The sequence below is a fragment of the Limulus polyphemus genome, unplaced genomic scaffold (genome assembly GCF_000517525.1).
Source record: "Limulus polyphemus unplaced genomic scaffold, Limulus_polyphemus-2.1.2 Scaffold1049, whole genome shotgun sequence".
NCBI classification, from domain to species: domain Eukaryota; kingdom Metazoa; phylum Arthropoda; class Merostomata; order Xiphosura; family Limulidae; genus Limulus; species Limulus polyphemus.
This window is the reverse complement of record NW_013666659.1, coordinates 39,475-45,433: the sequence shown is the minus strand read 5'-3', so window position 1 is coordinate 45,433 and position 5,959 is coordinate 39,475. Positions and strand designations below refer to the sequence as shown.

General features: G+C 38.4%; 1 protein-coding gene and 1 pseudogene across 3 annotated transcripts in view; one reads left to right on the top strand and one right to left on the bottom strand.

Annotated features, from left to right (window-relative positions):
* The window catches only part of LOC106461868 (3-hydroxyanthranilate 3,4-dioxygenase-like), a 27,506-nt gene that overhangs the window by 9,819 nt on the left and 11,728 nt on the right, over nucleotides 1-5,959 (bottom strand). The gene's annotated exons all lie outside the window — the stretch shown is intronic.
* LOC106461867 lies at nucleotides 463-1,519 on the top strand (annotated as a pseudogene).

The window sequence follows — 5,959 nt, the reverse complement described above, 5'->3', positions numbered from 1 at the left end:
CTACTTATATATATATATATATATATATAGGTTATACTCCATAGGTTAAGACTAAACATCATATTAGTTTCCCTCGTATTCTTTAACCACAATTAAGATGCATTTTGGAGTATTAATATAGTATTAATACAAGGCTCTTATATATACTAATTCTAAAGCTTAAAATGCTGTTATTCTACAAAATAAACGGTCTCTCGAGATAATAAGAATTATTTAGACTGAATTATTTAATTGATTCCTCCTGTCTTCCATTTCAATTCTTTTGGCAATGTTTACTGCTTAATGGTGGATTCTTTATTAAGGACAAAGAAAAATTCGTCGTCATCACCTAATAGCTTTTAGGATATAACATTTAATACATCTTTTGGATCAAAAAGTAACCCGAAGATTCTAGACAAATAAAACGATGGTTTCCAGATATATAATGCTGTAGTAATGTCTATGTATATTTCTTTTTAGGTGTATTTAAGTACAAGAAGTGGTGCTTGGGTTATTCACCGAGTTGGACCACAAGGGATGCCGTTTGATGGTACCTATCTCACACGATTCTGGAATTTGTTGTGGCTTTATGGTCCTTATAAAATGCTAAGTGATTTAGTAGAAAAACAGTTAAACAAGAGATTCGATCACGCTGCTTATTGTCTGAAACCTAAACACCGAATCTTTGAACAACATCCGATGGTGAATGACGCCCTTCCGAACAGAATTCTGAGTGGTACCTTAATAATAACCCCAATATCAAAGAATTCACTGAAAATGGAGTCATTTTTGAAGGCAACGAAGAAGAGTATGCTATCGACACTGTAATTTTAGCCACAGGTTACAAAATTGGGTTTCCGTTTCTAGACGAAAAAATCTTGTCTTTACGGAACAACAAAGTGGAACTATACAAGTTTGTAATTCCTCCAAAGATACAACACCCCTCGCTTGCTTTCATAGCTTTAATCCAGCCAGTGGGAGCCATGTTTCCAATAGGAGAGATACAGGCTCGCTGGTTTGCTCTTATCATGGCAAAAAAGCTCAGCTTACCTCCACTGAAAGAGATGATGTATGATGTAAACAAGAAGATGGCTATGATGGACAGACGTTATCCACAAAGTCCTCGTTACACCATCCAAATTGATTGGATACCCTACATGGACGAGATTTCTTCTCTCATCAACGCCAAACCTAATCTATTAAATTTGTTTTTTACAGACATTAAACTCTTCTGGAATTGCTTGTGTGGTCCTTGCTTGCCCTACCAATATCGTATCCAGGGTCCACACGCATGGTCAGGTGCACGAGAAGCAATTTTAACTTATAAGGATCGAATTTTGGAATCGTTGAAAACAACTAAATACGGATCACACTAAACTGACACCTGAACATCATCATGGTGATGTCAGTAGACTTTAAATTTTTATAACAATGTGATGAGATACAATATATTTTGAATTTTTATAACAATGTATTGTGATATGATAAACTTTGAATTTTTATAACAATATGGTGTGATATAAAAAGACTTTGAATTTTTATAACAATATGGTGTGATATAAAAAGCTTTGAATTTTTATAACAATATGGTGTGATATAAAAAGCTTTGAATTTTTATAACAATATGGTGTGATATAAAAAGCTTTGAATTTTTATAACAATATGGTGTGATATAAAAGGCTCTGAATTTTTATAACAATATGGTGTGATATAAAAAGGCTTTGAATTTTTCTAACAATACTTTGTGATATAATAAACTTTGAATTTTTGTAACAATGTGATGCTATTTGTATTGATACATAGAACGAGATAAGCACATGATTGTTTCTCTATTGAGAGACCACTCTGTGTATTTTGGTTTTGGTGAATTATTTTGTGTATAATTTGATTGGTTTGTGTACAAGCACTTCACTGAAAACATCAGACTTTACAGCAAGAAATCGTTTCAAATGGTACTTCGTTTTCTAATATTTCTTATGAACGTAAGCTTAGTACATATAGTTTTAATGAACGTAAGCTTAGTACATATAGTTTTAATGAACGTAAGCTTAGTACATATAGTTTTAATCCCGTTTTTGAGTTTAAAAACTTACAAACTATACAAAGTTTTTTTTTAATTCATGCAAAAATTACACAAAAATATATGATAGGAGCTAGGACACGAATTTCAGTGGTGTATTGATAAAATGAACCTATACGAAGAGGGTGCTTTACTCCACAGCCAGGATGGTTCACGCTTGATGTTGGACAAAATGAACTAAACGTGTTTAGCTAATATTATGAACTTAGAGCAACACAGTGCAATCGGTAAACAATAAGCATTATACGAAATAATACAGAATAATTACTGTTGTCAATTAACAGCATAACCGCCTCGTCAAATACACAGAGTAATAAACTGTTACTTAGCAACAACTTCTGTCACAATCATTATTACAGTACGGACTTCACGACGCGTATAATAGAGTCGTTGAAATATGCAGACAAATTCTACCACCAATAGCTATGGAATATCGATGGGCACGAGACTACTTTCCGAAATTATGTTCCTAAGTAACTAACGTGATCGTTACGTAACAGTGATATTGAGACATCAATAACCAATGATTATGGATGTGACTAATTTTACTTCTAGCATTTGAAGCCCATTTTAAATCAAAGTATTTTACACTAAACGATTATGAGTATATTAAATCAAGTATTGTTAAAACGCATGAATGCAATATTGTTACGTCTCTGTTCGTTAGTTAATTTTCCGTAAAAATTCTTCCCGAAGAATTTTACCGATACAAGTCCTTTCTTAAATAAAACTGGTTTATTCTTTCTGAATACAACTTTGCGATACGCTTAATTTCAACAGTCGCTCTATAACAAACGCTATAATTCACAACGTACTTCTCACGAGCTCAACAATATTCTTACTCAATATTCTTACGTTGCTTCTTGGCCGGTCTTATATATACAAGACTACCCCAATCTAGTAGTCTCCCGACATTTCATGAAGATTCGAGAAGGAAGTGGCGTGATATAAGCGTCACGTGACCTGCGTTGTCGTAACACTGCCCCTTCCTCAGTATTGTTCGTCCCGAACAATAGGCACTTACATTAAACCAATAACAATTAACAATAACTTAATTAAATGTACAGAATTACAAACACAAAATTACATTTCAACAAAGTCTTTTAATTTTACTGGACGTATCTTCTTCCGTACTGGCCTCCGTCTCGTTGGCTTTTGCTTCATGTGGGGTTCATCTGCTTTATCAGGAAATGTCCTATCATCGGTAACAGTCATATCAGTGGTAGTAAATTCATCAAGAGCTTCACAGTTTCCCTTCTCAAAACTGAATAGAGTTTCTTCTTCAACAGTGGCTTTTTCAGGTGACACGTCTTCAGCAGCGTCATTTGTTCTGTTGTTCACTTCGTCCCAATTGAAATGTCCTGGACCGCAATAACACCAAAGCCTGTTGGTATGCTCCACTTTTGGCTTACCTCGCCGACCACATTTTATCCGGAAAGTCACGTCTGGAAGACGATCCACTATGTCATATGGACCTTCCCATGGAGAAGACAACTTAGGAGACTTTCCTTTGGTCTTCCTGGGACTATACAACCACACCTTGTCTCCTGGTTCAAAGTTGACTTTAGTAGACCTCTTATCATAAGATAGCTTCATCGAATCAGCAGACGTTTTCAAGTTTGAACGGCACTTGATGGTGAATATCATCCATCCTTTCAGATAACATTTTCACGAACTCTGACAATTTTCAGGCAACACTTCATAAGGTGGGCATCCTGTTAACAGATCCACTAGCAACAGAAGTTCCCGACCAAACATCAAATTTGATGGATTGTATCCAGTGGCTTCATGCTCTGCTGTCCTATAGACCATCAACAGTGGAAGGAGTAAGACATCCCAGTCATTTTGGCGGCTATTACAAAACTCTGAAAATTCCTGTCCCAATGTCCAGTTGTACTTTTCTACTATCCCTGCAGACTGTGGGTGAAGTGGCGTTGTCCTGGTCTTTCGTATGCCAAACAACTTGCAGCATTCATGGAACACAGCTGATTCAAAGTTACGGCCTTGATCTGAATGCAGTTTGTATGGCATACAAAATCTGAAGAAGAAATCACTAATAGCCAAAGCTACAGTTGTAGCTTCCTGATTTGGTATTGCATATGCCTCGGGCCACTTGGTGAAATAATCCATCACCACACAAATGTACCTGTTTCAAGCACGAGTTTGGGGCAGAGGACCAGCAATGTCGATGGCTATTCTTTCCATTGGTGCACCAACTTGATATAACTTCATTGGAGCATCTTTTATGCTTGGGTCCCCTTTTAGCACAACATGTACTGCATGTCCTGCACCATTCTCATACATAACCAATAAAATCTCTGTCGTAGGTGACTCAATGTCTTCTTAACTCCAAGATGTGCTCCTGTTAAACTATCATGGGATTGACACAGCAAAACTTCTCGTAACTTTCTCAGTATAACCGTTTGCCAGGTTGTCACTTTCCCATCTGCAGTTTCTCATCTCTGAAAAAGAATACCATCTTCAAGCTTCAACTGGTCCCATTGTGCCCAATAGTTTTTTGTCACAGGGCTTAAGCTAGACATCTTCTCCCAAGCAGGGCACAAAACACTTGCTTTTAAAAAATCAATTATTGGTTTCAAATCTTGGTCTTTCTCCTGCTCTGATTTAATATCTATACCTGGTTCCATTTCACCATCATCAACTCCTTCAGTTACTTTGATTTCAGCTTGATGACACCTAGTTAGTTCAACCTCTCTTTTTACACTTACCGGAATTTGGCTTTTGTTGTTCCCAAATGTCGTTTTATCAAAATTAACTGCACACTTCCTCGGTAGTAAATAGTCCAATCCTAATATGCATTGGTCTTCAATGTCAGCCAAGTATACTTTCTGTCTCTTCTTCATGCCCATGACTCAACAGTTACCCACACTGGTCCCCACAACCTTGCACAATGTCCTGTCACACCATAAAGCTTCTGTATGGCTTCTGGTACTCCTTCATGATCGAAACCTTGATGCTCACAAGGGTTTGCTGAGACGCAGAGTCTATGACAAAGTTGCACCTTTGGCCATCTAGCTTTTCTGTCACATAGACACTGTGTGTGCTTGGCATTTTACACCTAGCTGTTGGGACTTTCATGGTGGGGGTTGGTGAGTGTCCCTCAACACCAACCACTACTGGTCTTCTTGAGGCTGACTTGTTGGTAATATTCCTCCTACACTGGCTCCTCAAATGTCCGTGCTTTCCACAGTTCCAACAACCTTTCTGGATACCAGCCTTACCTGCTGCGGCATCTTCCCTGTGTTAAAGTTGCCGACATTGAGCTCTCTTGTGCCCAGGTTTGTTACAGTGCCAGCAAAGTCCCTCAAACTTCTCTGAAAGCTGACCTTTTCTGGCCTTGAATCCAGATGACTGTACCAACCTCGGTACCTCTGTGCTGGACACTTAACGTAGGATTCAAATTCGAGAGCTCTCGCCATTGCATCCTGCATGGTAGAGGGGTGTGCTTGCTTCACTTGTATCTTAAGTTGTGAACTGTCTAAGGCATCTACAAACTGATCCCCCAGCAACAACTTGAGGAGATCCGGTGTCACAGTTGGGTAGGCCTTGCGTGCCATACTTTCCAAGTCCTGTGCCAGCTCTTGCAGGCTCTCCCCTTTAGCACGGACTCTAGTCCTAAACCTAGCCCTGTAGACTTTGGACTGATTTTGAGTTCCATACCTGAGTTCTAGAGCAGCTACCAGTGCTCAATAGTTGTGCCTGTCATCTGCTGACAACTGTCCAAGTATTTCCAGTGGTTGTCCCTTCAGGCTCATTGCCAGTTACACTGATTTCTGCTCCTCTGTCCATCCATTCATTTCTGCCAGGAGCTCAAATTGTGCTCTATATGCTTCCCACGGTGCCTTCCCATCAAATTCCTGTGGCATCCTTCATATTAGA